Here is an 18,500-nt window from a genome sequence, read left to right as displayed (position 1 = left end):
GACAACTTCCTTCAATTAAATAGTAGCAAAACCGAAGCCATCCTGATCGGTACCCCACGCCAAACCCAGTCCTCCTCCCTCAGCAGTATATCCATTTTTGGTCATCACATTGCCCTGTCTAATTTTAAAGTTGACAACTGTCCATAATCTAAGTAATCGGTTGCGGCAATAATCTGCCGACCTCATATATTTGTAGTAATCTCCTCTATCGTCCTTAAGTGTTTTTGGAGCAAACAAGAGCAATCAATTCCTCTGCCCCCCCCCCCCAACCCCCCGACACTGGGAACGATTTGCAGCGCCGAGCTGAAACGATCGCCACACCGGTAGATGTTGCAGCTGTGCGGAGCACAGGACTGAGAAAAGGTCAATGTCGTCACCTCTCCTCCTCCCCGGCAGCGCACCCGCAAACCCCTCGGGCAGTAGAGCCTCGCCTTGTCACACACACTCCGCTTCAGCGCCTCACAAACACCAGCTATAGTGTTTGACGCCAGTTGTCCAGAGCCAGGAGCATATGAAGACTTTCTAAGTCCCTTTGTGTGGCAAGAACAGCCAACAGGGCTCCCCGCTACCCCTACCACGATTTAACCAGATCACCACTCCTTTCCACTATTCATCAAAATATGGAAGACAAACCCATTGTTTTCTTCTCCAGGTTTTATACAGGCTGCATTACAGATAATCTTGCCATAATGTAAAACTGTCCATCATACAAGGATTCAAAAAATATTAGACGAGGGGGGCGGAGGGACATTTGCAGTCAGCTGTGTTCTTGTCCTCAGTGGTATTTGTCAATCTTGACAATTTACGTTGTCCTTTCAGACTGGACTGCTGCGAGGAAGCTCAGTGCGACAACGAAAAACCCAAATCCCTTGTCTGGTCAATGGATCCATATTGGCATTTTTAAAATTGAACTTTCCATTACATAATCTTACTTTCATCCATTTTATTGTCTTCATATTGCCATCCACTCAAAAGGGTACGTAGCCCTACTACTCGTTGGCACATGCGCAGCCAAACAAAGTGTGTGTGCGTGCCTGTTTGTTTTGTTTTTCCCGGGGCGGTCCAGCTAGATCCGGTGTGATGTTGTAGTTGTTTCTCTAACGTTACTATGTTGCACAGCCTGTGACAAAAACGACAATTTTGCTAGGCCCCACTTAACGGTTAATCTCGTGATAAAAAAAAATCGAGCCGTTTAAAATTTGTTTAGCGTTAACACAGTCAACAACACGTTTACCTGACACACTATTAAGACTCTAAGTCCATGAATGTATTTATGCTTGAGTCAATGGTCAGACTGATTGCTCCGTAGCATCATTGGAGCTGTTTTACACTGGTGTTGTTTTGCTTCTGCAAGTCTGTTTTTTTTATTAAAGTATGATCGCTACATACAGTACTTGTTAGTTCGAAAAAAGCTGTGACTCTACAATCGAAACATTTACAGTAAATCCTTTATCTTGTATACATGTCCTGCTTTGATGTTATGCAAAGTTCAGATTACACAAGACCATTTTACTTTCCTTTGTTTGCAGAGCAAACCATTTTTTGAAGGACCACATTTCTTTAATGTTGTTAATGCTATTTTTGCCTTTTTCATGGCCTCCAGCCTTAACATCTTGGATTTTATTTGGCCCATGCTACAGTACGTAGAAATGTAAAGCAATAATCCTGGTTTACATGCAGTGAATTACGAAACTACAGCGTTCTGTGTTTCAGTACCTGACTCGTGTTGTGCGGCGGTGGGGGGGGTTCAACTTGCATTCAAACCTGCTGCTGTAGTGCCCTTGATGCAGCTTGATTTTGTTCTCAATTCCCAACTTCATTCCTTCCGCAAGTGTCAATTCTAGTTAAGAGCAGCTACAGACAATACACACATCCTACCGCACACACGCCTAACTAGATGTTGCAATCAAACAAACACGTGCGCCATATGACCATGTAGTGGGGCTTGCATGGTTGCAGAGCATTGTGGGTATTCACCGCCGCACTGGTACCCTTGAACACCCTCCCGAGCATGCGAAGTACTCCACCTGACCACAAAAAAAAAAAAAAAAACCCCCCTTATTATCTGACGTATTTAAACACCTGCCTCCTGGCTGCCTCTGGTGTTTCCTTTTGTCGTTTCACTGTAGTATTTTGTTTGTATTGTGATGAATTTCAGATGTCATTTTTAAAGTGCCATCATGCAGCACTCATCGCCTGTTTTGTGAGTCTGCTTGTATTTTATATTGACCAATTGTGGTTGTATATCTTTACTTTGTTGTGGTCTTTTCAAGGTTGCTAGGTGGCCAGCTTGTGGTAGAGCTATGCCACTAGGGTGCTTCTCTTGTAGGATGGGATATAATAACACGGACACCAATTTCAGTGACCGTTTTGTCAGTTTCTATCAATTCCAGTAAGCCCGTGGTTGGTAAGTTGATACAACCCTTGAACACACCCGAGTTAGATTACGCTATCCACACGTGCTCTGACCCTTTCCCCTTTTCATTGTGGATAATCGTATAATACGGGAGTGCAATATGTTTGGGGAAATAAAAAGTACCTTGTAAAAGTGGCCGTAGTGTAATACCCTCTTTTTCTACTTAAGGTATTATCCTAAAAAGCATAACTTGGTTTAAAGTCCCTAGGTGGTATTGTTTGATAGTTAGCATCTGGTTGTTTTACCCATGTGGAGACCCCCCACCCATTGTCCCCTTGGATAAAGCAATAAACAGGAAATAACTGCAAACTGAAATAACTGAACGGCAAATGTCTTAGCCTTGTTAGTAAGCATGATATATAGCGCTATCCCTCTAATGTCAGCTCATGGGGAAAAGGGTTGAATGCCGATTGCCAATATTAGTTATTGATAATAAGACTACTCAGAATATACATTGTTTATTTAATCGCCTTTCGAACACCAAGACACGCTTATACGACAATAAAAGACAGATACAGGGAACGAAAGTGTAAGTGTAAAACCGGAAATAAAAAACAAAAAACAAACAAAACGAACCGTGTATTTACAGATAAGCGAGCTGGAACAGATGGGTTTTAGTCTAGTTTTGAACAGGGGAGAGAGTTGATATTGCGGAGGTCGGGTTGGGAGTGAGTTCCAGAATTGGGGAGCAAGCGGCTACGAAGGCTCTGCCCCCCTGGTGATGAGTCGATCATGGGGGACAGTGAGTGGAGGGGGATGAAGATCTGAGGGAGGCGTGAGGGGACGCCAATGTTAGGTTCTACAAGATAAGTGTAGAGCAATGTTTGTGTCTTTGAAAAGTATGGAGAAGGATTTTAAATTGCGTCTGATTGACTGGAAGCCAGAGCTGCTGAAAATATAATATGAAATGAGGGGGTTGCTGCGTGATGACACGATTGCTGAGTTCTGCAGGATTGTGACGTATTGATGCTGGATGGATTTTTTGAGGGAGGCCAAAAAGGAGGGAGTTAAGTAGCAAGTCGAGGAGTGATAAGGCTGTGGATAAGGATGGATGCAGTGTGAGTTGTAAGGAACGGCCGAGGCGGCATGTTGCTTAGTTAGGAAGTATGCAGACCGGCAGATATTATTTATGTGTTGTACTGAAAGGAGAGAGAGGAATCGATGAGACCCCAGACTCTTGCCTGGGGAAGGGAGACCAGCGGCGTTGTCGATTGGTAGAGAAAACTATTTGATTTATCAAGTCAAGTTTCGAAGGGATAAAATAATTACAAGTGGGGTTATTTTTACAAGCGGTAAGTAATGAACCATGTCCTTGATGGCGACAGAAAAAAATTTCAGAGAAGGTTTTGATTATGTAATGGCGGTTTTGTCTTTCAATGGTGAGGGCTGTGAATCTGTGCGATCGTTTTTGAATATGTCCGTTAAGATAAATTGACTTGATTTTGAGCAGGGCCAAAACTGAGGTACAGAAGCGATTATTACCCAAGTTGAGTGTGCGTCTCAATGATGTGGTGCATAATCCTTCCTACTGGTCACGTCATTGGCCCCTTCCAACTGTCCACTGGCGAGAGCTCCCAAAAACATATCTTTGAAAAATTTCATTATGACACTGGGAATTAAATAATTATGAAATTACTCTTGCCAATACATTCGATGTTCTTTTGTGGCACTTCAGGATTCTTCATACTGACGCTTTTTTACTACCTAAATATAAGTAAGTGAAGCTTGGCCACGTCAACACAAGAAAGCAAAAGAAGATTCCAATGTTTTCTTTCCCCCCCTATGCCCACTGAACAATGCAAAAGCAGCAAACAAAACAAAGCGTAAGTTGTGTGAGCATTTCTGGGGCCTCATGGGTGAAAAGATGTGTGCAACTTTCTACCATAAATAATGGTGTAGCGGCCAAAATTTGCAAAGCACCTAACCCAGAAATTTCACCGGTATACTGGGCGCACGCCAAGGTCCTTCACACCTTTGCTTTATACATACATCAAGGGGCTTGAGATCACAGTGAATGGCCGCCGACACCTGACCGTTGCTTTCCTCCTAAATTATATTGTAAATTACTATTAATGCGCACCTGCGAAATCAACTCCTTCTTTGTCCCACTCACAACCGGGTTATCACGCTGCAGACGGGTAAAAACGTTTGGAGTTTTATCCATCCTCGATACTCAATAAAGTAAAAATTGCCCAGATGCACATTTTCCAATGCGTTTAATGCAATTGAAGCATGGCAGAAATGAAAAAAAAGTCATTCTAATGGTGATAAATCAGAACATGCGTCTCAGTGTCTCGTCCAAATGACGCACAATCGCATTTTAACTTACTGACGTAATCCATTTATTTTCTAAGTGCCCTCTATCTTGCAGCCGGCTCAAAGAAAAAACCAAACGCAAGTGGACTGTTTTTTAAACCGATATGCAGTTAGGTAATTGTCCAACTCCCGTCGCCCGCGTCGTTTAAATATCAAATGCACCTGCCGCCAATCTTTACTAAAACCACAATGGATCGAACTCCTGCCCACTTCAGTTCAAGTCAACTTTATTTCAATTCTACAATACGTTATCCAGACAGCTCAGACATACAATTGCAAATGTTTCTCTACCGACCCACGGTGCAATGCACTTGTCTTATCTTATGAATGAGTAGGCATATGATATTAAATACTGCTGTTTGTTGAGCCAGTAGCTTTAACTTAACACAATACGTAGCCTACAAGACATACACAACTTTCTAATTGCTACTTGCCTATGTGTTAGCCCGCTCCAAGTTCATCTGAAGGATCACATTGTTGCCACAGAACAGCCTGGTCTTCAACGCGGCGTTCAGCTGGGTGTAAAACTCATAGCATAGATGTTAACTTACAGGCTGTTTTGAAGTATAAACAATCCACTAACACTAATTAAGCCGTTGCCAAGGACGAAGACTGACAACATGGAGTTGGCTTGTTTCGATGCCTGCTCACAACTGGCTGCTACAAACGCAGTGTTTTCATCCTAAACGTTTACCATTGTCAGTAGTTACATTTGTAGCATATCCCTTTCCGTTATTGATCTGACTTCACCAGTCGATTTGATATGCTTTATTACAGAGATAAGGATACTTCTGAGGTGTTGAAGTGCACATGCTGATGCTTGTGGGATAGCTGTGGCAACAACTCATCCCAGCATTAACAGTCACGTTTGTAATATTCCACAACCCTGTGGAACAATTATTCCTTATCTGCATTGAACCGACATATCAGAACAGCGTTGATGTGTGTGCGTCCAGCACGAGGGAGGGGACGGTGAAGACGACCCACGCTCTGACTCATGAAAAAAAAACAAGCAGTAAAATAAAAGACCTTTATAACTCTGCCTACTGTTTTAATTTAATTAGGGTACACACATTGGCCTAACGAGATTACAATATAAGCCTGTGTATTACTATTAGGAGTAAAGCATAACGTTGCCAAGGATGTAATAAATTAAATAACATCAGGACGATCCACATCAGAGGAGAGAGGTTGCCGCTCCGTATCCGCTATGCGTCACCGCATAGATAATAATGAACTAGTAAACAGCGACTACATTAACAGAAACTATGTGCATAATTAAGGCAGGCAAGATTGGACCATATTTGGTGTGACACGGGATAACCCTGTTTAGCTTACACAGCCTACAAATCATCACGCGACCAATTACGCATCACATGATATTATGCACCACCAGACACGTGTTAGTTCCTGGGGAACACTACACTACCTACTTCTCACGCGGCACAGGACGTGGAATTGAAACTGCCGTCGTAGGTCTTAGCTGCTAAACACGTCCAGATGCCCATTACGGTGACATCGCACCAAAGTAATTCATTGAGACACTATTGCATTTTTCAGTGTTTCAATATTCTTGTTGCACAGTAAATTTCTCTATGGGAATACGGCAGATGACTGAAGTATTTTCATAAGTGGATTTGTCATTCCTTTCCCATCCTCACAGTAGTTAAGTAGCCTGCCCGCAACATTAATGGTTAATAGCTGCCGAGGGAACATTATCCATCATATGATCAAACCTTTCATATGGATTTGATTAATTATGTTTTTTCACAGAACAACGTCACAGTCTGAAGGGTTTTATATTGCGTCGCATCCTGAATGTGAAGCATCACTGACCAAGCATCCATATTTAACAAGAGTTGGGGGATGTGAATCCTTTTCATGGTTTGTAGGTCACGGCAATTCTACAGTTTTAGTTCTCTCCTCTCCAATTTACCAATGAAAACAAAACATGGGTATGTATCCCTATGGTATCATACGACAATAAAGAGACATTCAACATTTTTATAGAAAAATGTCTCAGAAAACAATGTTCCTGTCACTCTTTATCTGGAATCGCTCCACCGACCTGGTAATAGTACACCTTACTACAGTGTAAACATTACCATAAATAAGATCAGATCACCAGGATTGGATTTTTTTCTCAATTGCCTTGCTTATATTTATACATGCTATTATTCAAATTTGTTTCTATTAGTGGCAATAATGACATCATGCAAATAAGGTGAAAGATGAGAGACAAGATACCTCATACTGTGGGGAAAGACGTGACGGTACCTCTTGGCTGGTGGAAAATGGCACCTTGAAGAAAGAAAAAAACAATGCAGTGAAACAAGTTACACCAACTGGATTTAACATGATTTTCGCTTCATTAATGTCACATCACATCAAAAAGAGCAGTTCTACTGGCACGTACACAGTTTCATTCTATTGTGAGAAATGCTTATGGAATATATCATGTATCATTTCAGAATTCTAAAGCAGGATTAACTAGTAAATACGGCATGATTTTTGGGAAAGATCAGGATTCATTTTCAATCAAATAAGGGAAAGTAACAGTGAATCTCTCAATATAATTATTTAAATGTAAATTATGGAGGACTTGTACTTGTGTCGTAGACTTTTTACAGTATGAGTATTCTACTTTTACTTAAGGAAAGGACCTAATCCTTGCACCATTGAATACATGTAATGACCATATGGAAATAGCATGAATGACATCAGAAAACGTTGAAAGAGGTTGCTTTGCTCCACAGGATTACTTTTACATAGGTTTTTTAGACAATTTTTACATGTGATCGACCAACATTGTAACACAATTCAGGCTTATATAACACAAAATAAGGAAAGCATAATATGAATCCTTCAAAATAATATAAACAATTGAAATGGCCTCTTTCTCGTGACTTAATCAGAATGCATACCGTCTTAATACCCAAGCAGACTTAACTTAAATCTTGCAAACTTAATAATGAACGGTATTAACGAAATGTCATTATATTTCACAGTAGCTTTTCAAAAAATAGCTCCCGTTAATGCTTTACACAAAGAAGGTTAAAAGCAGGCAGTAATAGAAAATGTGTATTTTACGAGTAAACACATTGCCATCGTATTTCTCATTCTAATTACTTTTAATTTACATATGTTACTTTACAAGTACAACTGCAGGAAACAACAATGTGACATCTAGACAGATGAAGTAAGACAATTGCTTCAGGAAGGGAACTATTTTAACTACGTTTTCTAGGTTTTGAGAGAGACATAATTTGGGAAACTTTCCGCTCTTAACAGACGGTGAGTGAATCAAATTCCTGTATTTCATACATCACCAGCACATTAATAAACTTAAAGCTGTTAAACATGACAACAGGTAAACCACAGTGTTGTTAAGAAGAAAGAAAACGGAACTATTTTAGTGTAAAGAATTTGAGGGGGAATTGCTTATTCTAAACAGTAAGGTGAGCCACTCTCTTCCTGGCAGAACAGTTTCTGATCAGTTACCTTAATGCAGGTGAGTTTCAGGTATAAATCCACAACGGCTGCGATGCGTAACAGGGGTCTGTTCCTCTGGAGACTTTGTTTGGATCTCCAATGGCCAATTCCTTCCACTGCTTAGGGACTCCTTCTGTTTGCGTGTATGCTGTTTGATCTGATAATGAATCAAAGAGGGCAAAAAAAAGGAGTGGCCCTTAATATAGTTGAAGTTCAGGTTCAGTATAGTGCCACTCCCTCTAGATATGCTACCCACAGTGTTAGTCCAGGTTCCTCCTGCACCTGTCCTGTGGTGTGGGGATCATTTTTGTACAAACTGATTATGCTATGAGGGCTGCCACTGGCCAGGTCAACCGCACACTATTTGCACATGTCACCTGGGTTTTGTGTTTATACAAAACACGTTTTAAAATATTGTTTGGTTTCTTTGGCAGCTCATCAAGGTCAAGGTCAAAGTTTTTATTTATATAGCACTTTAACAAACAGTCACTACAAACCGCCCCAAGTGCTGTACAATTATATACACATAAGAAAAGGCATAACAAATATGCCAGAACAAACCATCTAAATTGAATATGCCAAAAACAACAAAATACAACAGATAAAAAGCTTTGCTCAATCATACAACCACAAAGTCACAGCTCAGCTCGTGTTAAAAGCAGGCAAAGAGATGAGTTTTTAAAAGGTTTAAAACTCTCAATAGAGGAAGCTGCTCTAATGTATCTGGGGAGAGAGTTTCCAGACTCGGACCTGCCACCGAGAAAGCTCTGTCCCCTCTGGTCTTCAGTTCTTGTTCTGGACAGTCTAAAAGCAACTGATCAGCGGACCTAATGGCTCTGACTGGAGTGTTGCAAACCAGCATATCGGATAAATATGATGGTGCCAGCCCATTCAGAGATTTAAAAACCAAACTAAGATCTTAAAATGGATTCTAAAAACCACAGGCACCAGTGAGAGACGACAGTACAGGGTGATGTGGTCATAGCGCCTTTTTCCTTCAGCAGCGTGCAGCCGCATTCTGGCCTAACTGTAATCGGTGAACTGAAGACGTCTCAAGGCCATAGTACAGTGAGTACAGTAGTCCAGGGCGATTTGTAATCAAGGCTGCACAACTGTTTTCCAGTTGACTATGGGGCAGTAAGGCTTGACCCTCCCCAAGAAGTCTGAGCTGAAACTTGTTTTTTACCACTGAACTGATTTTTGTTATCGAGTTTAAAAGAACTGTCAATAAAAACACAGAGTTTTTCAAGTGGGCAGCATTTGAGAACATAGGACCAAGAGCATTGTTAAAACCGAGACATCGGGCTTCCCAAAAATTACAACTTCAGTTTTTTTATCATTTAAGTTCAAAAATTCAATGACTCCAGTTTTTATACATGTAGGCATTTTACTCAGAGCTTCAACTGAGTTTGTTTTAGAATTCAGAGTAGGTAAATCTGGACATCATCTGCAAAGCAGTGAAAGGATATTTGTTTATTTTAGGAAGAATTGATCCGCGTGGCATCATATACCGCAGAACCAAGACTGGCCTAAATTGAGCCTTGAAGGCACCCCGCTGTTCATCGGGGCTTTATTTTAGTAAAAGGCCCAGTTTACAGAAAAAGACCTGTCTGTCAGATATGACTGAACCACTTCAGAGCTGTGCCCTTTATATGCCAGCACAGACTCGAGTCTACCTAGCTCATGCTGGTAGCTCCTGGTAGAGCGCGAGCATCCATAGAAAGAGCTTAGTCCTCAACTCAGCGTCTGCAGGTTCATTTGCCAGTGACCCTTTGCTACATGTCATTCCCCCTCTCTTTGCCCTTTTCAATTTTAAGCTGTACGTCGAAAATGAAGCCTAAAATGCCCCAAAAAATAGTCTGTGTGTGTGCGTGTGTGTTTCCTCCTATATGACGATTGTATTCTCACTAGTTAGATGGTATTTAAAGAATTGGTGCTCCACACTACACTTTTAACAAATGTTAGTTTGATATTTTTCAACTATCTACCACTTTGATTGTAACATGTCGAAACCTAAATAATTACAAAATGATTTAAAATTTTTTAATTGGCACTTTAAACCTTTAATATCTAACTGATATGTTTGCAGATATCCATAATCTAACTATTGCTTGTCAAAAAGAACAAACGTCATTCTTACAGTACATTTGCCAAACATTCCACGATACCTATCTTGTAATGTTTGACTTGTCCAAAATACATTCTGACAGTAACATGTCAACGTCAAGACATTTATAGATGATGCAGGTGCAGGTACAGTCAATTTCTTTGTTATGACGTACTTTTGGTTTATAAAATTCAGTCATTACATAAACTACTAGCCTGGACTCAGTAGCCACATTTCATTGTACAGAGTCTAGCCCCCACTGACAGTGTAATGTCCTTGATTTAAAATATTGGAGGTGGTACTAACTGCATCCCATCATGCTCATGCACACGCATTCATTCTCCCTTGACGGGGAACGGCTTAGAAACCGTTTTGGGCTTTAGCAGAAGGGGGAGGGACTGATACGTTGTGATGTTTGAACTTTGGCTCACCCTGGATCTCGCATCCCTACACACCTTTCATTATTCAACTGTAAAGATGACAAGTTTGTTTTTCCTGTATTGGTGTTGAGCGCTAGTGTTTTTCTCTCAGTTTGTTTCTGAGTGAGAGTGTGTGTTATCTATGATGCTTGGCTACACCGAATCCTGTTTGAGATGATGTTGTTACGACGTGAGGGGAAACTTTGGGGCGAAAAAAAAAAAAGTTTCAGGATGTTTCAGTCTTCGTTTCGTCATGTGCCCTGTGAAGGGGCGGAGGTTTTTAGAGACACAGGTAATCGCGCTCCCTCTCTCTCTCTCTCTCTCTCGGCTCGCAGTTCAGGAAGGTAGCGGAGTTGTATGCGAGCGCTTGCAGCCAAACATTTCAGATGTTAAGATGAGCTCAATCTTGCGGCAGAGTAACGGTCAAACGACATTAAAATCATGCTGAATGAAATCTAAAGACTTGTAGACTTTCTGCAAGTGCAGTATTGCTGTCATCGTTTTTTCCCACATTCATTTAAAGTAACGGGCATTTATTTCTAAACTTTGTTTTCTTGCTTAGTTGGGTTTGTTTTGTTCTTTGAAACTATATCATTATTGAAGGGTAAGTGCAATATTGCTGACGGGCGCGGCTCAATCTTAGGGCTGGTTAGAGGCTCAACGATAGCTTTAGAGACCCCTTATTGCTTACAAGTGTGGTTGGAGGTGTTGCCTTTTATTAATTCCCTGCGTGTGATTAATGTGGAGGTTTTTAAGTGTGCAGTGGTATTTTGTTATATTGTGCTCTTTTAATGTGTGTATTGGGTCCTAACGCTATTTATAGCCTCCTAAATTTTCCCAGTGAAATTTTGCTATTTACTATCAAGTGGATTGCTCGGTGCCATTGCACTTAATTTCTCCTCTTTGTTTAAAGTCGCTACTGGTCCACGCTGGCGTTGTTCGCTGTTTTTTACTAGTGTTTTTTAATCTATGCAAACTGTAGATAAATTCATTTATAATTCATACGTGGGCCTCCCGCTCCGTTTGTTCTGGAAACTTACCTGTTTTCAGTCACTACTTAGGAAAACAGTTTAATCCAAACACAAACAATCAGTGGACCTCAGCAGACATTGGAGCTCTTACTTTTCTGAATCTGCCCCTCGTGTGCCAAGTATCTTGACCGGTCATTCTATCTTAGCTGAAAAAGGACATCTGTCTCTTGGATGGGCTATTGTCCCTCGACCTGGGACCTTGCATGATAAACACAGCCTAGGCAACTGTTTCTGTCAGGCTCCCCGTTCATCTATTCTTAAAGAAATGGTGTGCGTCTAGATAAACCCAGTTGTCTCCCATCAAAGGAGAACACACCTACGACATAACAGAATTCATATACTCCTGAGAGGCATGGAGATCTTATTAAATAATTAATACGAAAATCATTGGTTAAATGTAATTTCTCCATTACAGGGCCTACCTTTTAGGTTAGTTTAGGCTTCTACAAAATGTTGTGTGTAAAATGTTTTGTGATGCAGATTCAGCTGGGCGGCTGCCCGAGAAGATTGACCTGTTCTCCCTTTTTGCCTTGGTTCCTCCAAATTCATCCATTTTATGGTATGCCCATCTTACAACGGGCCACTGGTTTTTATCCCAAAAGAAATTATAACATAAGAACCTTAGCCTGGTTCACACAGGTACACAATCCAACTTTATTTTAGCAAACAAAACACATGGTGTTTGTTAGAAGTCACAGTGGAAACCTGAATTAAAATGGGATCGATGTAAACCGAGCCTCGGTATCCCTGCTCTGCCTTTGAAAATGAAACCTCAGTGGGCCAATCCTCTGTTCTATTTTTTGCAACCATGACCCGCACTTTCCGAAGACTGACTGACTGTCTGCCTGCCTGCCTGCCTGTCTATTCTAACTCATAGTTTTTGAAAATTGATTATATATTTAATTTAGGTTATTCATTCAATTTAAAGCTGGCTTTCAGTTTTATAAATCAACTTTTACAAAAACTTTCATACATGTTTTGTATTATTCAACCATTTAGAATTCATATAATAGACCATTTCCATTTGGCATATTTCCTACAGCTTCTCCTTCTTATTACACACTGAAGCCAGCAATTCGTAAGTGACAGCTTTTCAGGAACCTTAATAGTCCCATATTCTTTCATGCATTTTGGTGTTATTTCACATTTCATTGAAGTGTATAGTAATTTAAACCATTTCCACTTTTCCAACTATCTCAATGCTTCCCCATTTCTATTTCCCGTGATCAGCTTTTCTTTTTGCATTCTTATTTGCATCGCGTTTATGTATTTGGTTGTGTTGTGTGTATTTGCACCGGTTGTTAATGCTGCGCATATGTTTTCAAATTAAGGAAGTTTTTTCTTAATTTGCTTGTGTTTTGTCTATTAGCATGTGTGTTTCAGTAGTTGCAGGGCTGTTGGCCCCTGTCGGCCACCGTATTATTCATGAAGCCAGCAATCAATTTAGCTTTAGCAATTGAGCTTTTCAGCTTCATAAGCATTTTCTGCAGTGTAAGCATTTTCCAGTTTTAATATTAGCACTCATTATGTACAAATAAGCATTTCAAGACTAAAGGGGACCTTTAGCCGCAACCTATTTTAACCCTTGTATGGTATTCAGGTCAAATTGACCCATTTCAAATTTTTTACAAAAAAAAATGGTACAAACATACTTTTTTTCTACCTGAATATCAATGGCCTACCTTATTTCTGTGATAAACATGTATTCCTGACTCAATTCAGAACATTATCTTCTGGATGACCACAATTTGACCCGAGGGATACCAGAGGTGTCTTGAAAGTAAGACAACAAGGGTTAAACAGACTATACCCCCAATTGTTGCTGGATCTGTTTGACGATATCTTACTTTGCATTGGAGTGCTGACTCTCACCTGTCTTCAGGTGTACGACTCTAAAATGTAGAAAGATGACCCACCCAAAAAGATATAAGCACAAGCATTTGCACTATGTATATCTGCAATGATAGCCATCATCTCGCATCAGAGTTGTAACTAAACCAAAGAGACAAGGTAATAACTTGCTTGTTTTAAAATATGTGCCCATTTGATGATGCTCACACCGCCTTATGTTGTTTGCCTTGTCCGACGAGGATATTTGCTGGAAAACCATTTTTCAATTTGTTTTCTAAACTGCAGTTTCTAAACACGGTTGCGTGTTATTTATCGAATGTATGAAATAACGGTATTTCAATTCACTCTCTCTAATTTGGCAGCTTCACAGAAAACAGGAGTGGCTGCAAGCAAGCAATTGACTTTAGTGACTAGAGAGAGAGAGAGAGATGCACGGCAAGCTAAAGCAACAACTTTACTGTTACTGTCATTTGCTGATATCAACTTGTAACACAAGACACATATTACCTGATTGATGTGCCTGCGTTCCATGTATGCGCTGTGATTGCAATTTTTCCTTCTCTTTTTCTGACCATTGTTCCGCTTTATCTCTCAATAGATTGTCAAACACACATAAAACTAGAGGGATGCATGCCCTTACGCAATTTGCGCTGTCTTGCGTCTCTTACTCACAGGCTGTGCATTATCAAGCCTGAAGTTACATTTCCCCTCAGCTCTTACAGCATAGGCAAGGAGTAGCCCTATGGCAAGCTATTTTAACATTGATAGCTATAGAATGGATAATGCAGATACCAACATTCTTCCTATCCACAATTGTGATTGAACATTGCCAACTTTGGATTTTCTTGGTAGAGTGTTTGATTGAATTTTCATAGGCTTGTCCACATGTCCGCGCGATCTTTCTGTCCACGCCGCGCTCCACTTTATTTCTATGTTGTGGAATAATGTTAATTAAACAGATGATGTGATGATGTGATGTCACATGAGCATCTGCAGACATGTTATAGTTAATACTTCTGATAGCAGGTAGTTTTGTATTCTGAATTCTGAGGACTTTTTTAGAAATTAAATAAATGCATAAATACCTCATAAGACATCTGACCATGAAATGTGCATTTCAACATGCAGCTTAAAGCAAGTTGAAATACATCTTAAAACCAATATCAGCAGTAGTTGCACAGCCGTATTCATAGCCTTCATGTAATTTTTCTCATATAGGCCACACTGTGTATTTTTTTATATTATTATTAAGTATGTGTGTCGCTCCAGGTGGACGAGTTTAAGACTAATTTGCCAGGGAAAAGGAGGAAGGGAGAGGAACAGATGGGGGGCTGGGCCTCACAGCCTGGCCATGGAAGTACATGGCTGTGATGGGTTCCTGGCCCCACTGGGCAGTCCAATCACCTCCAACCTACCCCCCAAGCTACCCCTGCCACAACCCCCCCAGCTACACCATCCCACCATATTCTCTGCACCCACCCTCCCACCTGCACCACCCTGCCACGTTATACGGCAGCTGACCCTGGCCAAGAGGGCCAGTCCAATTCAAAATGTATACTTTAGTGTGAGTCGGAAGGAAGGAGTCATTTTAGTTACCATGTTATATGTGTTCATGTTTGTTTGTACAGTATACACATATAATATGATCTCTTTTTATTTTTATATTGTTGTTTATCTCTCTTAATAAGATCTCTTGTTTGAAGTATTTAAGTGTATTTTGTTCAACAGTTCAATCTTTTTGTAAAGAATAATTGTTTTAATGGTGTGCTTACTATCGTTCCTATCAGTCTTTATTATCTGCTATGCTGGCAGTCACATTGCAAGCTGATAGATAGATAGATAGATAGATAGATAGATAGATAGATATAGATAGATAGATAGATGGAGATGGAAGTGGAGACATGGAAAACGCGGAGTGGACTTCCGCTTTCTCCGCATCTTCCCAAGTAAGATCTCTCAGAAATAAAATAGACCTTCCAATACCCAGTCACTGTCAAACAAACCAGCTTAATTTTTGAACATATTCTTGAAAAACAATAGATATGATGTGCCTCACTGAAACCTGGCACAAACCAGAGTCATCTGGCACTAAATGAAGCCTGCCCCCAGGATACACATACCTGGAGAAGCCAGAACCCCGGCCGTGGTGGAGGTCTTGCTGTCATTCATCGCAAGACCAATTTACAACCCCCCCTCCACTGCCAGAAGCTGACCACATTTAGTGTCTTTCATTCAAATATAGATCTCATGAAGAAGTATAACAATACTCCCATCTATCGCCCCCCGAACCACACCCTGGTTTTATCCCTGAGCTGCAAATCTACTCACATCACTCTGTGCAATAACCCTAATATACTCATTATGGGAGTATTTCAACCTCCATGTTGACTCCCCCACCAACCGTCCTGCTGTAGAGTTTCTTGAACTCCTGGACTGCTTACATCTCACACAACATGTCACAGTACCCACACATATAAAACCACACTCTGGATCTAGTAATAACAGACAATGCCCCATCACCCCATGAGAGTCTATGACTTGGGCGTGTCTGACCATAGTGTTTCCCTGAAAATGCCCCTAGCAAGTCCATACTATAAAACAAACGTCAAATCCACTTCGAAATTTAAAAGCAATGACACCCTCCCTTTAACCAAGACATACAGCAATTCCACTAGTCACACAGTTCCCATCAGTTAATGGCTCTGTTGCTACTATAATTCCAGTCTTTACAATATCCTTGAGTTACATGCACCAATCAAAATAAAACAGTTACCTTCTCCAGTCAGCCCTTTGGTACACACAGAGCTCCGTAGGCTGAAAACAACTGGTCTGCCCTGGAACGGAAATTCATCTCCAGTGGTTTACATGTATATAAACGCCTACCGTGAACACCAAAACCATACTCTAAATTACTCACCACAGCCGTCTCATATCTTTCACAAAAAATCTCAAACTGCACTGGTAATTCTAATTGTTTGCATCAATACCTCTCTCTCAAAGCTCCTACATGACCTGCTACACCCAGTATAGTGCAGTGCAATAGGTTCATGGACTTTTTTCACCAACAGGTGGCTTCAATCCGGTCAAACCTCTCTGCCACTGTTTCACCCTCCTCCAAAATTAGTCTCACAAACCCCGCTCAACACATTTTCCGTTTTCTCAGGGACTTCAAAGACAGAAGTGGAGACATCATAAAGTGTATGAGAACCTCCACATGCCACTGGACCCTCTCCCCACATATTAAAATCCAATATCACAGCCATCAGTCCACTGATCACAGAAATCCTCAATCAGTCGCTCAAATCCGGTCAGGTTCCTCCAGCTCTCAAAACTGCAGTCATCCGCCCCCATCTGAAAAAGCCGTCACTCGACCCTGACATCCTGGCTCACTACAGACCCATTTCAAACCTGCCGTTTTTGTCTAAAATCCTGGAAAAGTTGTTGTAGCCCAACTACACATCACCTTCATATCCAACATATATGAAAATTTCAGTCCGGTTTTCGAGCAGCCACAGCACTGAGACAGCCCTGGTAGCGTCATGAATGACCTCACATATACTGCTGACCAAGGCTCACCATCTCTCCTCCTACTGACCTGTCGGCCGCTTTGACACCGGGGATCACAACATCTTGCTCCACCGTCTCCAGTCTGTGGTAGGACTCTCTGGGCCTACACTAAGTTTGTTTCCAGTCCTACCTCACAGCAGGACGGAGCATGTGGCTTTAGGTCAGTTCCAATCATCCCCCCACACAGTCAGTTGTGTGAGTGCCCAAGGTCCGTCCTCGCCCCAACCCTTTTCACCATCATTTACTACCCCTTGGCCACATCATCATAAACACAAAGTTTCATTCCCCTGTTTGCAGACGACTCTCAACTATACATAAAAATGGACTCCACACCCCCCTCAGTCTTACCGTCTGCCTTCAGGTTTGCCTGGAGGAGATAAGGGCATGATGTGTCTGACAACTTCCTTCAATTAAATAGTAGCAAAACCGAAGCCATCCTGATCGGTACCCCACGCCAAACCCAGTCCTCCTCCCTCAGCATTATTCCATTTTTGGTCTCCATTGCCCTGTCTACCTCTGTCACAAACCTTGGAGTCAGACTAGACTCAAATCTTACATTTTACACCCACATCCGCCACCTTTGTAAGGTCTCCTTCCTTCACCTCAAAACATGCCAAACTCCGCCCCTCCCTCTCCCAACCAGATGCTGAGAAGTTGATCCTCTTTTGTCTCCTCCAGGTTGGACTACTGTATGCCCTTCTCGTTGGACCCCTGGCAGGAGCCTGCAAAACTCCACCATATTCAAAATTGCGCTGCCCGGTCCTGACGAGGAGGCGCAAATAGATCAAATCACCCCGTCCTGAAATCCATCCACTGGCTGCCCTTAAACAAAGAATTCAATTCAAAATCTGTCTACTTACCCACCAGTGCATTCATGGAACGGCCCTACCTACCTCAGTGAACTCCTCACCCACCACACACCACCTCACGAAACCTCCGCTCCTCCATCTCCACCTATCGCCTGCTCCAACCTAGGACTAACTGTCCACATGGGAGACAGGGCTTCAGGCAGTCGCCCCTCGGTTCTGGAACGCCCTCCCAGAGTCCCTGAGGGCCCCCACAAACTGTGGAGATTTTAAGAAGGCCTAAAACACTATTATTTCAAAAGGCCTTTTAAACAGTCACTGTTTTAATTTTAGTTCTATGGTGTTTTATTATTGCTTGTAATTGTTATCGTACTCTGGAAACTGTTTTTTTACACTCCTATTAACTGTAGCCCTTTGATTTCCTTGTGAAATGTAAAGGGCATTATAAAAATGTATTTTATTATATTAGTTAGATAGTAAGATAGATAATCGATA

General features: G+C 41.3%; 1 long non-coding RNA gene across 1 annotated transcript in view; it reads left to right on the top strand.

The window, feature by feature from the left end:
* The window catches only part of LOC116691057 (uncharacterized), a 14,203-nt gene extending 5,298 nt beyond the window's left edge, over positions 1–8,905 (top strand). The window contains exons 2-3 of the long non-coding RNA XR_004332415.1: positions 5,517–5,528; positions 8,895–8,905. This is a non-coding gene — a long non-coding RNA (uncharacterized LOC116691057). The remainder of the gene's footprint in view (positions 1–5,516; positions 5,529–8,894) is intronic.
* Positions 8,906–18,500: the final 9,595 nt, after the last annotated feature.

The sequence above is a fragment of the Etheostoma spectabile genome, chromosome 1, assembly GCF_008692095.1.
Source record: "Etheostoma spectabile isolate EspeVRDwgs_2016 chromosome 1, UIUC_Espe_1.0, whole genome shotgun sequence".
NCBI lineage: Eukaryota > Metazoa > Chordata > Actinopteri > Perciformes > Percidae > Etheostoma > Etheostoma spectabile.
This window is presented reverse-complemented; position numbering and strand designations above follow the sequence as displayed.